The following is a 22,084-nucleotide window of genomic DNA, read 5'->3' on the forward strand; positions in this document are numbered from 1 at the left end:
CTGTAGACTCACGGGAATAGTTGCACGATTACGCTCAGCTCGGTGTTTGCAGGTCTTCAGAGCTTGTGGCTTCTCAAGTTGGCAATGACTGGGTTGTGTAGTTTATGTTTGAGTCCCAATAGGTTAGGGGCACCACCCGATTGCACCTGAAATTTTGTAAATATGTAAAAGGCTGATGTTTCGAACATGTGCAAAACCTTAATAGTGATTTACTATCACCTTGGTGCACCTCCCATTTGTTTACATCTTTTTTTGGAGGCAGCACACAACCCCCCCCCCCCAGGGGCCGTAGTAATTAGGCTCAAGTATACACTGAATTGACATGTTTTTTGTCCAAATTGAATAACTGTGAATTAGGCAGACACTAGCGTTTAGTGAGGAAGAGGCCAGGAGAATTCTTGGTTTAATTAAAGACACTACGGAAGAGTTGGTCAACAGTGATAAACCAGAGGCACTGATTAATCATTGAAGAGTGGGCCATAAGAAGGGAAATAAATGCATGCCACTACTTTGGCCCGATATCACAGAGAACAGTGCATCCCTCGTGGGCTTAGGGTATCAATGGAACCCACTCTCTGCAAAGAGAAACCAACTTTTGTGAAACGATGGTGACAGATTCTGAATAAGTGTTCGCTGGATCTCATTTGTTTGACTATCGAAAAATTAGCAAAGAGTTTGAGCACATTACAAGAAGAGATTAACAATATTAAAGTATCTCTCAATACAAATCTGTCAGGGGAACAGTTGGCTGTCATCTTGGTGGACACCAATTCAAAATTTGATAAATTACAAAAAGGAACTGGAGGTGAAGAAGATCAGAACATGTACTACATATTGGACATGGTTTATACTTGGGAATAATATTACCAACAAACGAACCCAAAGCCTTATCAGCAGGAGGGACGTAAACCTAGAGATCAGAGACCAGCATCACCAGACAACTATCTCGGATGCATCCAGTACAGAGCTGGAATCAGTGGTAGAGGCTGGTTCTGAGATATTAGAGCTAGCACATCAAAGACAGGGTCCAGTGTCGACTTCTAGGCAGGTCTCTTTTTTTTTTTTTTACAAGAGGGAAAAAGAAAAAATCCAATTCGGAAATCAGCGGTGCCAAGAAGACTCAGTAGTTAACATCTCCAGTTACCAGTTGCCTCCTTTTGAAAGTAAAGCACTCCAAAACAGACTATCATTTATTCCACAGCATTGTAGTAATTTGTTACAAGAGAAAATGGAGGTTTCCAGGTTAATGAGGAAACTCAAGCTGAAGATATTTTTTGACTCCTTAGAACAAGGGGAGACTAACGAAGGATCAGAGTTTCCAGAGATGCTGCCTAAAAGTACCTTCTACCCTCCAGTACAGTATTCGACTCTTGTTGAAATTGGTACTTCAAAAACTACTTCTTCAAATTTGGTGACACCTTTTACTTGCAACAGGGATCTCAATGGGTGAAGCGATGGCACCCATTTATGCCAATACTTTCATGCTATATCTTGAGATGGAGCATGTTATGAATTCACTTATAGGGATGCAACACCTGAAGTATGTACGATTTATCGTCAAAATCTTTGGCATAAGGACAGGAACGGAGGATGACGCGTTAAAATTCTTTGATATGATGGACAATAGGAACACTAGGATGAGCAGATCTAAAATCCACTTCCTGGATGTGGAAATCTATCAGGAAGGTGGTGGGGTGGACTGAACACCAGGAAATTCATTAAGGAGACTGATAGGAATAACGTACTTTTAGCCACAAGCTTCCATCCGAAATGGACAATGGATAGCGTACCATTAAACCAATTCTTGAGATATCGCAGAAATATCTCAAGCCCGGAAGAGTATCAGAAACAAGCATTAAATTTACAATCCAAGTTTGTGAAATGCAAATACGACCCAACACTCATCAAGGGAATAGCAGAGAAAGCAGCACATATATCAAAGGAATCAATGTGGATACTGAGGCCCTGAGAACAGATCCAGGAATGATATACGTGACCACCTACTCTACACAGAGTTCACAAATCAAGAAAATAATTTAAAAAACATTGGCCTTTGTTGCATATGGACCCCATATTTGAGAGGTTATTCCCTAATCCTTCTACATTTGCTTATATGAACACTATGGCACTGAGAAGCTCATTGGCGCGAGCCGAATTGGTTACCTCAAAAAAACTGAACACTAAATTTACAGGAACACAATCGTGTCATAACTGCCAGGCTTGTGATAACCTCATTAGGGGTAATAGCATAATTGAACCATATTCCGGGAAAAAGATCCATTTAAAACATTCCTGCACATGTGATTCTTCTAATGTCATACATGCACTTAAATGTCCTTGTGGGCTGTTCTATGTGGGCATGACCACGAGAAAAGCCAAATTACGCTGGATCAAACGTAAATCCAACTTACGCATGAAAAATCTCAAATCACCAGTGGTAGTACACTTCATAGAGGCCAGGCATACAATAGCTCAGTTAAGGTGTACTATTTTGGAATAAGTAACTCCATCAACAAGAAGGGGTTATCTCACAAGGAAACTGCTTCAGACGGAAATTTTATGGGTGGAGCGTATGGACTCAATGACACCCAGAGTCATGAACTATGATGTAGACTTCACATGCAATTTATGTGAGAGCAAGAGAGATCCTCTGGCTATCTGATGACTGTACTAGGGGTTTGCTACTAACCAATGTGCAGCATGTGGCTTTAGGAAACTTATTGACATGGTGTATTACCCTTTCGGTCTTGTAGTCCTGGACAGCTTAATTAGTTGATCATCATGACAAGGAATGTCATTTGTAACTTTTCAATATGCGCTGTAAGCATTCTAAGAACGGAGTGTAGCCACTACAAGATGGCTGTTTTCAGCGACCTAGCCTCCGCTTACCCAGAAATGCTTACCAGGATTTGTCTCTGCCATAATAAACGGACACAGGGCACCAGACAACTTTGCAGGTCTGATGCGCTGCTGTCCTAGTGAAACGCTTATGTGAGGTAGGAATATACGGGTTATAATAATAAAATGTGGGTTCTAGGCAGTGGGGAGCTCTCACTGACTGCTTAATTTGCAGATCACTAGGAGTCTGAGGAAGAGAAGGTTTTTACAACAACGGGCTCTACCCGCTTGACCACATAACAGAGGGCAATTACTGGTGTGATTTTGTTATGGAACTTAGGGAGTACGATTACTGTTTTACATTTTTTAGGTGCTTTCCCCATAATGATAGAATCTACCAGTAGAAAGGTTGGTGTCATTTTCACAATTAAGAAGCACTCTGAATATGTGACTTCAGTTTATTCCATCAGTTTGGATACTTATACATTTCTATCTTTTACTTACAGATGTTAATACATTTAAGGAAGATAAAGATTTACAGCCTTGAGAAAGGAATATTTGGTTTCGAATTGCGTCGGCATGTTGGAATTGTTTACCACTGAGATTCATCAAAATGGACATTCCATGTTAATACTGTTCGATGAAGATTCACAATTAGGTTTTTAATGTTTTCATTTGACTGTGTATAATCTCATAGGAATTGAGATTCACACGCCATGCATTTAATTTGACTTTGTCTAGGAGTAAAATCAGGACTGTATTTACTGTTATTTGTGATTAACTCTTTGTTATTGAATGTATAAAATACTTTTTTGTACACCACATTCACTTTTTTTAAAAAAACATAGCAGTATCATTAATTAAGTTTGATTGGGGTCGTTTGTCCCAGAGGGCTGCATACAGGCTCGCCAGTTGGCAACGACTGGGTTGTGTTTTGCTTAGTGTAAATTGGAGTCCGAATAGGTCAAGGGCGCACCATCCGATTGCACCTGAAATTGTCATTTTGTAAAAGGCTGATGTTTTGAACATTTCAAATCCTTTACATTATGATTTACTATCACTTTGGTGCACCTCCCATTTGCTTACATCGGTTGGACATCCTCCTCTGGTCCTGCTCCGCTTATGCCGTCGACGTAAGACGCCTCCTCTGTTCCAGAGAAGGTCAGGTGAAATCCTGCCACCTTGAACCTCATAAGAGGTAGCGCTTCCTCGTTGCTGCCGCTTCCCGCTGAGCGACCTCTGCAATGGGGAGAGTCACAGGTCAACTATCAGGACCAGCCACGGCTTCTGGCAGTGGTATGGGTGTCTTTTTTCACCTCACATCTGTAACCATGGCACGTGCTGCTTCTTACTCTGCCACAGGTCTGCTTCTCTCCCCGTTACCTGCACCGAGAAGGCTTTTTAAGCCTCTCAATCCCCTTCAGATGTAGGTCATCTACACCAATTAGGTCAGCACTCCTGCATCCCTCTTCCTTGTCCCAGTACCGAGGACATTATGGGACTTGCAAAGTCAGTCTTTCAAACTCTTTTCTACTTTGTTGATTGGCCTATTTTCTACAACTTACACTGAAGAATTATTGTACAGTTTCTAATTAAGTTTGAAAAGATGATTAACATTCACACACTTCTGTCCTTTACGTTCTTTTGAGTTTGGAAAGCTTTCAGCTCTAGGGGCTTGAGACTGCATTTTATTCATATTTATACTCCAGGAGTTTTGGCTGATTCTATCCACATTTTGGTGTTCAACACGTGAAACAGTTAAATCATTGTGGCAACAAGCGATTAGGTATTTTGGCATTTGTAATATCTCGTCCTTAAAAGGAAGGTAAATACTGAGTCTCACCCCATGGATTCCTCTTACCTCCCTGAGCCTTTTCTTCTCCCAAGTGATCCTCCCACAGAGCACTACCCCCAAAGTCTGGATCAGGAAGTGTCTGCCTTTCCCTGGCCACCTAGGACACGTTTGGCAGGGATTTAGGGAGAGACCCATAGGATTCATCACAAAGCAGACGCACTGTGTCTAGTGCATCTAGCTTTGTGCAGGGTCCAAGGGCAGTTCCAAGCGCAATCAGTCACAGCAGCCATTTGACCTGTTGACAAAGAATGCTCAGCTACAGATCGTAAAGAGCAAAAGAAGGTTTGGTGTACGCAAAGAGTCCAAATGAGTTGAAAAGGGGCCATTATCAATGGGAGCAAGGGGTGAAGAGTTGCAGAGCTGGAGAGATGAGGTGATTCTCAGAAGGGGTGGCACGTGTAAACCAAGAATGTGGGAATGTGTAGCAGAAGTATATGCACCATTTGACATCGTTTAAGGAGCCCAGAAATACTATTAAAGATACAGACACTTAACCATTTTGCTCTGTGTGTTAAGGGGGCGATAGCACGGTGCCTGTTGGCGCAAATGGGAACTGCAGCCACACTCTTCACATCGCCAACCTGGCTGGAGGCACAGCTGCTCTTCAGGACATTGTTTGGACTTGCGGATCATACGCCTACAGGCAGTTGCCTCCAGCATGGCGAGGTGTGTGCAGTTGCACCACATTACATGTGCCTGTTATTGTAATTCATGAGGAACATTTGATCCTTGCCCACCCAATGCTCAAAGCCACATCTGTGCCCCTTTTGTACCCTGTGCCCCCTGCATCCCCCCCTTCATCATCACACAGACATATCAATGACTCTGCCTTATCACGGAAAGGAGTGACTATTGCGACGGACCCAGCAGTCCAATTATGTTTCGCTGCATCAAAGGTTTTAATGGACATCCCTGAACTGTATCAGCAGTTTTCCCCCGTCCCTCCTGGCGTCCAAGCAGCAGCAAAAGCCAAGTGGCACCAGGTGACCTGGTACAAACTTGTTTGCCTATTCATCAGTCAGCTTTCAATGCCGTAAAGGAAGAACTGCAGACCGTGAGGCTTAGAACCTTACAAAATTGGTATATCCTCAACCTCCTTAATAGCTGCGGAGGGAGGGGTCTGCCAGAAAATAGGGAGCACGTGCTGCACGTTTGTGCCTCCCAATGATTCAGAGAATGGGTCCCTGACTCCGAATATCGCCACCTTGGACAAGCTCAGAGTGATCATGGGCAACGAGACAGGGATCACGAATGACCCATGGTTGGACTCTTTCTTGGGTGCCTATCCATGAGAATTTGGTGCCCATTTGTCTTTTTTTGCTCTGGTCAAATGCTTTTACGATGTTGTTCTGCCCAGGTACCAAAAGCAGCAGTGAGGACGATGACCCTGTCCAAAGCTAGAACCACTACCATTTCATATCACACGGGTACTCAGACCGAGGTGGTCTTGTGTCCTCCACCAAGTAGGGATGATTGTGTGGAGCAGTGGGTAGATTGCGGAAATGGTGGGGGGGGGGAGACGAGTTGGGTTTGTTCAGCAGAGGAGTAGGCCCATAGTGGTACCAATACGAGCAATGATTTTAAAGAACAAGAGTCAAATTTATTAGTTAAAGTATTAACTAAAGGGGGAATGTTGGGATGGTCAGGAAAGGTCCCAACGAGAAGAGGGGGTTCATGCCGCACGCGCCTCATTTGTGACTGGGGGTGTGACGAAATAGGTGAGATTTTGCAATTTTAGATGTATCCTGTGCAGTTAAACGTGAATGGGATGGGTTACTTCAAGTGTTACTTTGTGTTCAAATTAATACATATTAGATTTGCACGCGCGTAGAAAGATAAATGCCAAAATTGCCAATTGAAATATAAACACAATCCAGATATGGTGTGCTACGAAGTGCCTAGAAGCTGGGTGACAAGGAGTTTCATAACGTGCATGCGAGGAAGGGGGCTTGCCATGAAGAACCCACTGTAAAGAGGATATTTATTAAACATGCATGCACACGGATATACATACACAGGGAATGTATAATCTACATGTAGTGTGATTGCTTTATACTTTTATTAAACTCTGCAGCCAGGAGTTTAGTTTACGAGGTGAATTCTGAGCGTCTGGCAACAGCCAGCTTAGCAAGGTTTCAGAGGCCACTGGAGGGATAATGTGCAAATATGACTTTAGCAAATAGTAAGTCAACAAACTGGCCCATGGTTTTTATGGCCTGGCAGTATAGTGCAAGCACGTGTAATCTCTTTGAAGTGCACAGGAGCTTGCAGCAGCCACAACAATAAATGTGGGGTGAAGTGACGCTCGAGGCCAGATTGACCGATACCCACTGTGTTTCGAATGTTTTCTCAGGATGTGGCCAGAGGCCATCATGGTTAAATTGGTAGTCATATAAATTAGAATATTCCAATAACACCAGTAAGCGGGGTGGGTGAGATGGTCAGCGACAGTTCAAGTTTATTCTGCTCTTCCTCATGTTTGAACTACCCGTGCAAACCATGTGCAATTACATTTAGGGTTAAGATGCCTGAGACCAGCCGTGACTTGCAATGAATTATATTTGTATATGAATGCCCAAGGCTCCTGTCTGTGCCTGGCAGGGCTCTGCCCTCCTCCCCCTTTTTCCCCTCTTTCCACTCATGAAGCAACCTCCTGATACAGCCGGTGCCCACACTAACCTGTACCCCTGCACCACCACGCTCCCTGTAGATCGTCAATTGAGTGATGGCTGAATTCTTCCACCGCCGCCTCCACTAAGAATACTGAATCATGTATGTGCCTCTTGCCCTGCATTTCAGCCTCTCCTAATCTCCCCCTTTTCACTGTACTTTGTGCCCTCGTTTGATTTTTGAACCTAGGTGTGTATGTATTTTAACATCCTGCACCCTATTATTTGCATTGCATTTTGTGCCTGTCATGTAACTACTAGGCCGCCTGGTGAGTTTAGCTAGGACTGTGCAGTGCCTTCACCCCACTCTCCATCTATCCTCTGCCAACCCGATGGCACTCACCATCTCTCCTATCTTCTCTAACTGCTACACCATCACCTATTCTCCCTCTCTCTCAAAGTCTGGAAGGAAAAAATAGAAAAAGGACATCCTGAGCGCCAGCCCTGGCCTACCCATCGCAGACTCCGATGTCAGTGAAAATTCCAGACAAGTCTTCACCAATATCCTTTTTTCTGCCCCCTCCCCAGATCTATGGGCTCCTCAGCTCTACTCTCTGCCCTTTCACATCCTCGCCGATTAATGGTGGCACCAAGTGGGAAGTCCTCTTGGTGGGCTTCTCATCATCCCACTGCATCATTAAAGTCTACCACACTGGCATTATCTTGGTTCAGGGTCCTCAACCCAACTTCCTCATCATCCTCCTCCTCCTCCTCCTCCTCCTCCTCCTCTTTTGACCAGCGCTTGACATCCTCATTAACTTCCTTCCTTCCTTCCTTCCTTCCTTCCTTCCTTCCTTCCTTCCTTCCTTCCTTCCTTCCTTCCTTCCTTCCTTCCTTCCTTCCTTCCTTCCTTCCTTCCTTCCTTCCTTCCTTCCTTCCTTCCTTCCTTCCTTCCTTCCTTCCTTCCTTCCTTCCTTCCTTCCTTCCTTCCTTCCTTCCTTCCTTCCTTCCTTCCCATGCCTCTCCCTCTACCACTTTCTCTGTCCCTCCCATGTACGACTCCTGTGAAAATCTACAAAGGCAGAGACCTCTGTCACGTGGCCAAGCTTAACGCCCGCTCAGCCAACAAACACTCCAACATCTTCCTCCTTCTTGAAGACACTGACCTCGACATTCTCGCTCTTAGACTTGGTTCAATGCCTGCTCAGTCACTGATTTTGACTCCCTTCTCCCCAATCGCTACAAAATAATTTCCAAACCACAACCTAACCGTGCAGGCAGTGGGGTTACCTTAATCTTCCCCAAGTGGGTTCCTTCCTCTCTCATACCCACCCAGCTTTACTCTTCCTTTGAGAGCCTGGTCTGCAAGTTGGTCACCTCTCCCTGCTCCTACAAGCCCCCCTGGCACTACCACCCGGTTCCTCTCTGACTGGGCTAATTTCTGCTTTTTTCTGCACTCAACCTCCTCTAAACCCGCTTCTCTTGGGCGACTTCTACATCCACTTGGATCCCTCCATCACAGCATCTGCTCTCTTCCTTGACCTCTGCACCTTGCTCCCCCTATCCAGTCGTCCTTCAGGTCCTACTCACATAGCTGGACACACTCTGGACTCCCTCGTCCACTCGATCGTTCACAGCCCCCCCCACCCCCGATCACACCTCTCTCCTGGTCAGACCACTTTCTCCTCTCCTCTTACACCTGGGTCCCCTCAGCCCTCTGACCGCACTTCCTCTAGCCCTACCAACCTCATTCACGAGCATTAGTCCGATGAAATAAGTGTCAGCTGCTGCCTCCACATCCACCTTCATTTCCGACTCTACCTCCGACTCCGCTCTCAGTAACCTCCATCTGGCAATTACTAAAACTCTGGACATTCATGTGCAAGTCATGAGGAGCCGCCTGAAACCTACCTCCAAACGTAACACCTGGTACGACTCCCAACTTGCAGTCCTGAAACATAAATGCAGAGCTGCGGAACAGAAGTGGCAACCCTCAAGCTCACTCTCTGACAAACTGGCCTGCCGCCTGCTCCAAAGGCAATACAGACTCTCCAACCATGCCAAGAAAAGGGCCCACATCCAGGCATTGGGATTTTGTGCATCCAACAACACGGCTTCTGCAGGGAACTGGCCAGCACTTCCACAGTCCCCTCCTCGGTCCCAGGCCCTCTGCAACACACTGGTCACCACTTCACCACTAAAACGCTGGACATCCCGAGCACCCTTGCTACCCTCTCCCCCAGCACCTCCCACACTCCCTTGCCTCCTATGGCCCCCCGCCCTCCTTCCTCCCTCACCCCCTTCTCCCCTGATTAGGTCACCAGAGTTGTCCGCTCTATGAAGGTCTCATCCAAACAGGTTTCCTCTTGCTTCTCCATAACCATCAAGGACAACATGGTCTCTCTTGTCCCTGCACTGCTGATTTTTGCAACCCCTGTTTTGCTACTGGTTCTTTCCCCTTCTCCCTCAAGCAGGCCCATTTGTGCCCCCTCCTGAAAAAACCTTCAGCAGACCCTACCTGCCCAGCCAACTACCGCCCTATCGCCATCACCTCTTTCCTTGAGAAACCCCTGGAGAAGCTGGCGTTCCACCAATTTAGCTCACAAACTGAGCTGGTTGGCGGCCTCCACAACCATCATTCTGGAATCCAAGCATCTAGAGGCACGGAAACGGCTCTTCTGAAAACCTGTGAAGAACAAGGGAAAATATATGCAGTGTCACATAGCAATTTGCTTTGAAATTCTGTAGGTTTACTAATTAAATTGATACTTGTATAGCAAAATAAGCTATTTAAGTTACCCTAGTACCGCTCACCATGAATTCCCCTCTGCCTCTCAAGGCTCTCGCCACTTCTTTCTCTGTTCAATGCAGGTTCAAAAGGGACTAATGGACAAAGAGTGCAATAGTAATCATCTCTTTCACTGTTAAAATGCCCATTTGGGAGGGCTAGGCAAGATTTTCGTTTTCAAACAATTGAAAACCAAAAGTAATCTGGAAGATACTTTTAGTAAGCTGTTCGGGGGAATTCTCAGAAATGTGCTAATTCCTCTTTACCTTAGAGACCCCAGCACTTCTGCTGGACTCTAGGACTTAATTTTGAACCTGGAAAGAGTGAGATAATTTTGGCACTCTCGCATCATATTTTCTGTGACTTAGCACTGTGTTTCTTTTTGGTTTCGGAGTCTGACAAACTCCATAGGAATCATCTTCGCATTGTGACACCCAGCACCTTCAGTGCAGTGGCACAGGGAAGTCTTAGATTTCCCAAAGGTTTGAATACCTTCTCTTGGATAAACTACTGTTTTCCAATAGCAGTAAAGTGAAATTGACTTTACTTATGTGTAACTTTCTAGACCCAGCACACACTATATTACCATAGGGTGCTGGAGGGGTTACATAGAATCCCCTTTGTCTAGTTTCTCATGTAACATTTTTATGTTACCCTTTCTACAATTAATGGCTGGTGGCAGTGGTTTACTTTTTGCTACCATTGTGCGTTTTTTCCCCCGCGGGCTGCGTTTGCAGCTGCACTAAAGCACCACACATGGGTGCCCATTTTGTAAAAATGGCCCTGGTCTTCTTTTTTCGCCATTTCTTGCTGGAAAGGTCCTTCTTGAGATTTACTCTGCGCGCCAAACCAGGTTTGGTCCCTTTGTTCGTTTTGTCTTTGGCAGGATTCACGAGTGAAACCCCGCCTCTGGCTCCATTATGTCTGGAAGGGGCAGGAAGTGAGGGAGGTGCCCGAACTCCCTGTGCCTAATCCCCTTGGTTACAGGAATGCACCTAAAGGCGATTGGACGGCTGGCTGTCCGGCAAGGACAGCCACCCTGCTGTGTGATTGACAGCTAGGCTGGAATGAATGGGAGAAACCTGCATAAAAGGCGAGGCTTTTTGGCTTGGAAGGCAGAGTCAACCACTAGACAAAGGAATCCGAAGAACTTGATATGCCTGCTGCAAGCCCTGGACCGTTGGTTTGCCCATTGAAGCCTTGCTTCTGCGCTGAAGCTCTAAATTCGCCTCGACCAGAGAAGCCCTGCAAGGACGACTTCTCCCCTTGAGTTGGTGGGACCAATCAACTCCAAAGTGTACTCGTTTGGACATCCTCTCGGAGCTGGCTGTACTTCCACTGCTGCTAGAACCGAAGTGCCAGGGAGAGGAACACCAAACGGAGTGCATCACTTTTAAGTCGGACCCGAGCTTATGAAGCCTCAGGACTCCCAGTAAGCAAGACTGACCAAGCCTGAGCCACCTCAACAGAGTGCTGGACCCCAGATGCGAGGAAAGTCCGCAGTGGTGCTATTTGCTCAGATGCGAGGAGCTGAAACCGCAAAGTGCCGCTGAATAGAAGTTGTCCTTTTCTGTCACTGGCCGTCCCGTTGCGTTGCAAGAGTCCCCAGTAGTCCTCCCTCTAGTCCCCACGACTGAGGTACAGAACAAAAGGATCTGCAGAGCCACACAGGAACAGAAGCCAGCTGGAACCATTTCTTCCTAACCAAAAGGTACCGTACAGTCTACGATAACCTTACTTGATCTCAATGGAGACTTGTCTTGGTTGCTTCCATTGAGTTGCTTGCATCTTCTACATCTCACAAGCCTCCCAGCTTGTGACACTACTTTGATTCAACTTTTTCTTCAAAGACTTTTAAAACAAGCCTGTGTGAGAAAGACAAATGCGGAAAGGAGGAAAGGAATAGGAGTTAGCGGTCGGACCATCAGGGAGAAACGTAAAGACTTAGCATCATTCACACTTCCCCTTCAATACTTTGTCTGCAGCAAGCCAGAATGAATCACTGGTTTTAAATCTTTTGCGGATAGTCCGGTCTTCCATTGCCCTAGAAACACAAAGGGCACAAAGCTGGTCATCAGAAGCACTGATTGAACGGCTTGATCCAGTACCCTTTCAGTTCACCAGCCACCTGCTCCTTTTATGCCTGAAGGGGTTAAAACTGTAGAGGGGAGGTGTTAGGCGCTGACAGCAAAGGGTTTTTGAGGCAGGCGCCTACCCTGCCATTTCAGGACTGCTTAGTGTGAGACACTCATGGTAGCAAAAATATGACAGGTACAAGGGCTGCAAGTTTTCAAAACCTTTGTTTGAATATTTGGATGGGGGTTAGAAAACTCCTATCTAGCCCTATATCTAAGATGGGAGTAGTCTTGACCATCAAATCACAGAAAACTCAGTCCTGGTCAAATAAAAGTGGCCCATACTAAATAAAATGTTTTATTTTTAAAACACCAATACCTACCCTTACTCTAAGACAATATAATAAATGTGAAGAGGGAAATTTAAGTGCGCAAAAGTAAAAAAAGCAGTATTCAAATTATACATCAGTGTGGCTGAGCAAAGTCTCTTCCCCACGTTTAACCTCATAGGGTTAAGGTGGCCAATTTAGGCTGCGTGACACACTCTGGCTCTACACACTCAAGATGCAGTTCAGATCGTAGATCAGGGCCCACTTGGCCTTCCACAACAAAGTTACTTGGCTTCAGTTCAATTCATCATTCAACACAGGACTCCCTCAGCCAGTCTCTGCCCTCTCAAATTACAGTTTATTATTATGCGCTTATACACAAGTGTTTCACATAGGGACGACAAGACAAAGGATCTTACTAGGCTTGGTACATTCAGATCATGCAGGTGATCAGAACAGGAAGTGCGTGGGGGGGCGGTCGGGGGCAATAGGGACCAAGTGCCCCCAGTCAAGTCAAAACATGGGTTAAGCCCAGAGAGATACCGCTCTCTGCTGGATACTCTCCACAGCTACCTCTGCTCATTCCTGCTTTTGGGCTCTCCAGGTCCTCTGTGTTACAGCTCGCTCAAAATGTGGTTTCCGACGGCTGCCTTTATTCTCCCAGCCAGAGTTAAGTGAAGTCAGGTGTGTCTGGTTGTGCTCGATTGCCTAGCCCTGCCGGACTATTAGTGGGACAAAACGGGGACTGCCCATAGGAACTCCTGGTACAATTGTTCCTACGGGCAAGCTTTCCTCCTCTATGTTGTTTCTTCCTCGTCTCAGTACTTAGACAAGCAAGTGAGAAATAGGGATTGTGGGAGTTGTAGAGTCTTATAGGGATAATAGATAAGTCTGGTATATTACGGTCAGGAAAAGAAGGATAGTGTTCTGCAAAGGCTGAGGTAGAACAGGGTGATGGATATCGGGAAAGAGGAAGAGAATACTGCGTCTCATCCAGGGGCATCCTTTTTCTACTCCCAAAGGATACCCTACTCAGGTGATCCTCCCGCACTTGTCCAACCCCAAGGTCTGGATCCACAGACAATGGGCGTGCCCTGGCCACCTGAGCCAAGGATCTAAGAGAAGAAAATGTGAGGATGTCCTCAGGTTTCTCACATTAGGCACCCACTATTGTACATGTTTTTGTTTCCTGAACTGTGTCTCACAAGTGGGGGACCAGGGGGGAACCCTGCAAAGTGCCTGCTCCACAGCTGCTGCAGCCAGCATGCCCCTTTGAGGGGACTCTGCCGTTGACTTCAATAACTGAGAAATAAACACAGCCTGAAACTTTTTCAGGCTCTGCTAATTTCCATTAAGGTGACATTCACTGAACCTGCACGGTGCAGTAGTTGAAATACACATAAGCCTAAATGGTTTTGGCGGTGGTTCACGCTGCAGGGGTCATACCCACTTGAGAAGGTGTCAAGCCTCCCCCCAGGGGAGCAAGCCACATGAAGACCACTGACAGACTATTGATGCCTCACAGGCTTCTGCCATTGTTTGGTGCTGCTGCCCCCGGGTGGCACATTAATGATTGTTAAGGTTTGCCAATCTATTGCTGTCGGAGCTGGCTGGGCTTCACATCAAAGCGGTGACTCCTGCTTCAAATTGGGAGGGATTCAGCCCTCCGAAGCCCAACTCTGGAACCATCCATGGCTGTAATGTTTGCTGTTCTTTTACAAAACCATAATAAAATATTTCTAAACACAGAATGGTCCCCACTTACAATATGGTCACCCCATTTAACACAAAGGCTACATTTGACTTGTAGATTCGGTAGTGCAAGGTTCAGCGTCTTTGAAAAACCTGGCATACACAAAAAGGCCAGATGGTAATCAAACTGCTATAGTAGGTGTAATAAAGAGGACTTTTCTGTGTAAGAAACGAATTCCTAGTGCCGTGGAATGAGGAGGCATCCCCATGAAGCTCAAGGGCACAGGCCCCTTAAGCTTGAGGAGCTGCACCACGGGTTACAGAGAAGGGAAGGGGGCGAGCTGGGTTTAAAAGGAAGGCGGCCATGAGGCGCGCCACCCCATTCTTTCCCCTGTCCTCTCTCATACCACAGCCTCAGAACACACAAAGAGCCTGACAGGGAGGGAACCCAGCCAGAAACAGCACAAACAATAGGTCCTAACTGGTGGACTGCACCAGCACCAAAACCCACAGTGTCTCTCCCCCTCTTCAAAGGGGCAAGAGAACAGAATAGCACCAAGTGAGGGATGAGGCAGGAAGCCAAGCACATAAGTGCTAAGTGGCTGTCGGCACAGGCCGGCCATTTTGATGACCAGGAGCCATATGTAGGGCCCCAGGGCACATTTTCCCTATATGGGTAGGGCTGCTGGGAGCAGCCCTGCAGAAAGAATACTCTGACTTGAGTAACGGGACTCTGCATTTGCCGATCCAGATTTTATTTGTGGTTGTTGCCGCGATTTTGTCTTTCATGGTGCTTGTCGCCCCGTTCGGGGTCGGAAGCATAGGGAGAGTATTTTTGCCACAATATAATTTCACAGAATTTTCAGGTGCAAGGGGTTTTTGGAGTGAATTTTCCCTGTCGGCACTACACCCCGACAGGGTTTGGGAGCGTCACAGCGAGCGGGTTGCCACATTATAAATCCATTTAAATTGTCGTTTCAGCTTGGCAGTGCTCCCTCGACAGACCACGGGTTAGCCCGGTGGAAAGGGAGATCCACAAACGAATACCAGCGCCGAGTGTGGCAAAAGAAACACTTAACTTGCCAAGGAGCCAAAGCACCGGCGTAACCACGTAAGGCAGAGGGAACAAAGCAGCTACAGGAACAATAAGTCGGGAGAGTTAAGCCTCCACCCCCAACCCGATCGAGAAAAGCAAACACACACAGGGACTCAACATCCAAGCAATGAATGAAGAAGCAGCAGGGTGTGGCCGGCAAAAGATCCAGCGACCTTCAAGGAGCCTCGGAGACTGAACCTAACAAAGGCCGGGAAGTGCGAAGGAGGCCTGGGAAATTGTAGCAACATCGTTGCTAAAAGTACTATGTTGCCATAGCAACCACGCACAGGGAAAGAAGACAGAACATTCGGCTGAGCAAAACAAAGGGCGGGGACCTACAAAGAAGGAACAGCGCAGCACTGGGGGATTTTTTGCAGCACTGGGGTACTTTTCAGTAGGAGTTATTTGCAAAATAGAAAAGGCAGCAAAGTAGAATATTTAGGGACAACATTAAAGGTTTCTTCTGCAGTGGAATAACAAAACAAAAATGCCAATTTTAGGGCAATTGTCGAACAAACTTTCAGGCAGTACAAATGGCAAACCCACAAGAAGTTTGTAAAGCAACACAGAGTGCCCAATTGCTAGAATAGGCGGCAGCCGCAGAAAAGGAAGGCGGTTGGGCATGTGTAAGAAAGAGGCTGAGTGAGGACCGATCGGACGAAAACAGCAACTACACGGAAGAAGAAATGACACCAGCTACCAAAAAGATACGGGAAGAGAAGAGCAAAGAACCACAAGCAACCCAGGAGGTCCATAGAAAGCACACAGGAAGCAAGAATTCCATAGGTATTAAGGCAAGGAAAACATTTTTTTAATGCTTTTTGGAGCACAAAGCACTGTAAGACTTACAAGTACAAAGTAAAATGGAGAAAATGACATCTGATGTAAGCGCACCCAAGTGGGTGGTCAACACAGAAAAGGCATGCATGGATAACTTAGGCAATAAAGGCTTTGATTAGGACCGACCTATTAGGACACAAGGTCCTACGGATAGTGCACAAATGCTTAATACTAATGCACAAGATAACCAAACAGCAGGTGGAGGTCCATTATAGCCATCAATACACAAACAGCATAGAAGGTGAGCTCTCACCCAGAGCACACCAACACAAACAGAAACACACAGGGCCCGATTCATGGAACGTTTTCCTATGGGATTGCGACATTATAAAACACTTCCATGAATCAGTCCCATAGTGTGCTAAGCACACACACACCCAGAGCTAGTAGCCAATGGTGACATAATGACAAACACACTGGTTAATGCAGCATTAGGCATAAGTAGTAATGCCAACACCATAACAGGAGAAGCAATCAATTGGGCATACGTCGCAAAATGTGGTAGACCCACAGAAGAACAGGGAACACAAAGAAACTCTAGTGTGGCACATAGGTCTGAAGGTCAAGAGGAAATTTGGAAAAAAAGGTTTATTGAAATAGTTACACTGTTAGAATTCAAACAACGAGGCTACAATGTGGTGACAGAGGACAAGAAGGATGACAAAAACACAACTAAAAGAAAGCAGGTGGAGCGAAGTTTTAAGAACTGGTCAAGGCATTTTAACATATTGGCAACCACAGTAATGGAAACATTTCCAGAGGAGGGGTTATCGCTTATGGCATATTTGGACAAAATCCAATAGGTGAATGACACCTTCGGGGAGGAGGGGAGGAGTGAGGGGGTTGCCTGGCTGAATTATGACAGGGAATTCAGACAGCACATGGAGAAGTACCCTATGGTGGGCTGGGATGAAGTGGAGGCTAATTTGTACATACATAAGGTTTTAAAGGTAAGGTTACTACCATATGGGTCAAACATGTGGCAAAAGGCAGAAAGGCCCCTACAGCCATTCATGACCAGAAGTTAAAAAAAAAAAAATTAAAAAAACAATTCTTATTATTGATATGGCTGAAAGTTTCAACCTTTCAATATACATTTACAAAAAATACTAGCAATTCAAGCAACTTCATTTTTACAAATATCAACTTTAGAATCTACAGATTCATGAATAAAACACATTAAAATATTCAACAAAGATTTTAAAAAATAATAAAGTTAATGCTTTCATATTAAACATTTGGATTTCATAATTTCAATAAATTAAAATTCTGTTCTGACCAGAAGTAATGACAGTTTCCAACACCAAAGTAAAGGAGAACAGCCCTTTCGGAAGAAGCAGCCCGGGAGCCAATTGGTTTTGAGAGTGCTATGGGCTATGACCACAATTTCCCTGCACAACAACATAGAGATAAGGGCTAAATAAATTGCAGGAGCAGAACATGATTTAGCTGATGCTCACTTGCAGTGGCATACATTATGGTGCCTCCGAGCAGATGCAGACCAGAGAATGACAGAAGTGCCAAAAGAGGTTTGGGAGGTTCTGACAGAGAACTCATAAATACAGCGATTGGTACACCCCCAACGCAGCGGCCAGGAGAAGAAGTCAGCAGGCGACAAACGCACCTCCGAGCAAGGTGCCTACCGAGGCCCACACCCTGTCAGACCCCAGAGGCCTCCACTAGGGTCTTGATGGAGCTAGTCAACAAGGCATTGGCAGAAAAGACAGCCAAATAATACAGTAAGTGCCTGGCCACAGTAAAAGGAATTAAAAATGTCGCAAACACAGAAGATATAAATGAGAGCAGTCAACAAATTTGTTTCATGGGCTTATAGCCAGAATAAGAAGAAAGCATGGGCTAGGATACACCTGTCAGCCATAGCATATTTTGTAAACATATCTGGGGGAGAAGAGACACAACCCACAGCGCACTAATAGATTATGCTTTCAATGGGTGGGGCAAACTAGAGGGGCCAATAAAAGACTGCTTTTAATTTTGAAAAGCTGAAACCATTCATGTTAAAACTGGGAGAAATAATGTTCACACATATACATGAAAGTTATTCAGGGTAGCTTGGCATTAAAGGTCAGCGAGCCGATAGCTTTTAATACAAGGGCAAATGATGGTTTGCAATGTTAGATGATGTTGTAGCTGAATAGAATGTGGAATGTTTGGTGGGTAGAACTTGGGAAGGAATGGAATGGAATGGAGAGGAGTCAGTTATGATATGGGAATAAAGGAGTTCAGACATACAGGCTAACTCCTGTCATTATTTGATGAAGATTAAAGTGGTGTCCATGAGGCACACAACAATTGGCGACGAGGTAGTGATTGACCCACTGATGAGCTATAGAGATGGTCAAGAGAAAGCAGCCTGTGAAACCATTTGAAAAAAATACAGTGGAAGTGGTTAATTCGAAGACAGAAATAAAGATAAAGGAAACAGAAGCCAATGGAAGGAAAGAGTAAGAACAGAGGAGCAACGCTGCGTGGAATTGACTGGTATGACTTGCTAATATGGCATACATGAAGGAGAAGATTGCCAACGGGCTGTTGTGCAGGAAAGGCATTTTTCAAAACAAAAACAAAAAAAAGAGAGAAAAAGGAGAAATTGGAACTGCGATATTCACGGGTGTGCGAGGTCTAAGACTGTTGGAGGTGTCAGAGTCAATGTCTGAAACTCTATGAAGCAAAACTAAAGGAAGGCATTGAAAGGAAAGTGATGTGAGATTGTGACACTAACTAAATAAAAAACTGTGAAATGAACTGTCAGGAGTGCAAAATGGAAACTATGAAAGTTCAATTAAATCAAAGTGTGGAATAAAGAGCACAGTGGTGAGGCATAGACTGCAACAACACCACAAGAAGTGCCCACACTGGGAAATTGTTTTCCATACTGGCTGCAGAACGGAAAATATAACACAAAATTAAGGTGGCAAAGAAAGATACCAGTGAACAGCCCACACCACGGCAGGTGAATCTGGGAATCTGGATGAAAGTGAAGAAGTGGAATGCTACACGTATGAGCTAGTGGCACAAGGTCTGCTATCTCCCTGCATATAATCACAATTGTGCTGCTGTAGGACCTTGAAAAGTACACTTCATAGGTGAACCAGCAAGGGATTGGCATAAAAAAAAAAGATTGTTTAAAGTGGTGCTAAATTGTAAGGTGCGGCTCATTTGCACTCACACACGGGTGCATAGAGCAACCTTATACTGTAACACTGTTCAGAAAGAGATCATTATTTCATTTATGGTTATCCTGGTGCGAGGTCAACAAAACAAGATAGAACTGAATAAAAATGAAAGTTGCACAGATGAAATAGTATTGACCAATAAAGGAAATAACATTACGCAATCAAGCAACAAAGACAACTACTGCTGATGAAAGAAAGAGCGAAGCAACTCGGCCAGAAGCGAGTAACCATGTTCCTGAATATCCCAAGTGGCGATACAAGATCAGTCCAGAATGAGGGGATTCTGGTGAACTATCTACATTGCCCCGGACCCATTATACTTGGGACACAGGAAAGTCAGGAGCAACGAAGGCAGGAATGGATGGAGGAGTTCGAGGGCTTCTTGAGAGCAGCAGGGAATCAGGATGCCTCAAACAAAATGGACATATTTGTTAATTTGGTAGGAAAGGAGGTGAGAAATGTGGTAATGAGCATTCCGGCTCAGGAAAGAACAACATATCAACAATTGGTTGCTGCGATTGGTGAACGTTTGGTTGTCCCTCCCAATCGGGACTATGAACGATATGCATTTAATCAGTGCACACAGAATCCACATGAAACAAATGACCAATTTGTATAAAGAGAAGGGCACAATATTGTGAATTCGCAAGCTTTAGCGATGATGAGACGATTAGGCTGAGAATCATTGAAGGGTGTACGTCATCACAACTTTGAAGACATCTTCTAAGAATGCCTCTCTCATTAAAAGGAAGTCCTGGAGTTGGCACGAGTATGAAAGAACTGAAAGGCAGGTAGCCAAGATGGAAAACAGAAGTGAGTTAAATACCATTAACGGTATCAGTGATAACAGAGGCAAACTCGATGTTCAAACCTGTTCACCCGGCAAAGTGCATGGTATGGCACAGGCAGGAGTCAGCTGGAGAAGAATTGATATAGATGTGGATTGGATTTTCCACGCAGGGGGTAGATGTCCAGCTTTTGGTCGGATATGCATGAGATGTGGGCAAACGAATCATTTCTAGATCATGTGCAAAGAAGAGAACCCAGTATCGGCAACATGGAGATCTAGCACACAATTGCTACCATGGAGGAGGCGTGGCATGGTGAGATTTCCTGATAAGGAGAGCATACAACCTAGTGCAAATGGATATGTAAAAATGTGTCAGTCCCAGCTGAGATGTGCCAAAGCAGGAACATCAAACCAAAGGAAAGATCTGGACAAGAGGCATTTTGGAAGTGGGTGAGGGGTCATGGAAGAAAGAAGATGCAGGCCAATGTGGATTGGATGATTCGCAAGAGGAGAATGGAAGATCAGATGTCAGTGAATGAAGGTGAATTTATACCGATTAGGCAAAAACAACAAAGGAAGGTGGTATTCAGTCGTGACTCAGATTCAGTAACAGTCATGGCTGTCAAAAGGCCCATAGCAACTGTTGTGAGGGAGAATGGTGTAGTAACAGGGAAGATAGAAAATGCTTCACTCTTTCATGCAATGTTCCAGGAGGAGTTGGAAGAAGAAACAGGGAGAAATGGGGAACCTGTTAGGCTTATGTCACAGGATGTCTCAAATGGAGAACTGTATGAGGAAAGGCGTAGTGAAGAACCTGTTAGTCTCCTGTCCCTTAAAGACTCTGGACATTCGCCACCTTATTTGACCGGCAGTGGGCGCCCTCAAAGGACTATACGCAAGCCTGTACGTCTCATTGAACAAATATAGAGGTGACCCTGTCAGACTGACGGTGAGAGTGAACTTCTATGATAAGCAAGGGGGAGGTGTTGTAGCTGAATCTTCTATGATAAGCAAGGGGGAGGTGTTGTAGCTGAATAGAATGTGGAATGTTTGGTGGGTAGAACTTTGGAAGGAATGGAATGGAGAGGAGTCAGTTATGATATGGGAATAAAGGAGTTCAGACATACAGGCCGACTCCTGTCATTATTTGATGAAGATATAATATTTAAAGTGGTGTCCATGAGGCAAACAGATGTGTGCATGGGGCAGGACTGCATGACGATTCTAATAAGAAAAACAAAAAAAGGGAAGGGTAGGTTGATCAACCTATACTGCATTGGGGATATGGTCATCTGCCCGGTATGCATCATAAATGGTTTTCTTACAGACCGCCCACACTTAGAGGAGGCCAGTTTATGATACACATGGACGGCAAGGCATTTAGCTGTTTTCAGTTGCAGACCATTCTGAAAAAAGCCATCACTGTAGCTGGCTGGGATAGCACAGAACATGAAAACCACTCTTTCAGAATAGGAGCAGGCAGCAACATCTGCTTGTTGTGGGGGCACAGGACCACAAGGGGTCAATCAAATAGGGGGCTGGACATCAGGGCATTTAAGAAAATACATAAGGCCAGAACTAATCTAACAAATGTCTCTCAACAGATGAAGAAGCCACCTACAAATCGCCCTGCATCGTAGGACACTCCTTTGTGGGTAGGACAGGAAGGTGCACCGAGGAAAACAAAGACAAACTACCTTTTGAAAACACTTACGTCCTGGTGGGGCACTGGGGGCATGAAATGGGAGGACATACATGAGAGGTTAACAGACCTTCAGGGACCCCCCCAGAATACCTGGTAATACACCTAGGGGGCAACAATCTAGTATAGGAACTACGAATATGAGACATATGTGCATCCCTTACAGGGATAGCAAGAACTTGGAAGGACACAGAAATATTTATGTCCGAAATATTGCCCCAAAAAATATGGAGATGGGCCTTGTGAAACAGAGCCATCAACATAGCGAGGAGA

The 22,084-nt window shown here is 45.3% G+C and overlaps 1 protein-coding gene across 1 annotated transcript in view; it reads right to left on the bottom strand.

Annotated features, from left to right (window-relative positions):
• The window catches only part of ABCE1 (ATP binding cassette subfamily E member 1), a 670,940-nt gene that overhangs the window by 648,089 nt on the left and 767 nt on the right, over window positions 1–22,084 (bottom strand). The window lies entirely within an intron of this gene.

This window comes from Ambystoma mexicanum, chromosome 6q (genome assembly GCF_040938575.1).
Source record: "Ambystoma mexicanum isolate Mex_15411 chromosome 6q, UKY_AmexF1_1, whole genome shotgun sequence".
Lineage (NCBI taxonomy): Eukaryota > Metazoa > Chordata > Amphibia > Caudata > Ambystomatidae > Ambystoma > Ambystoma mexicanum.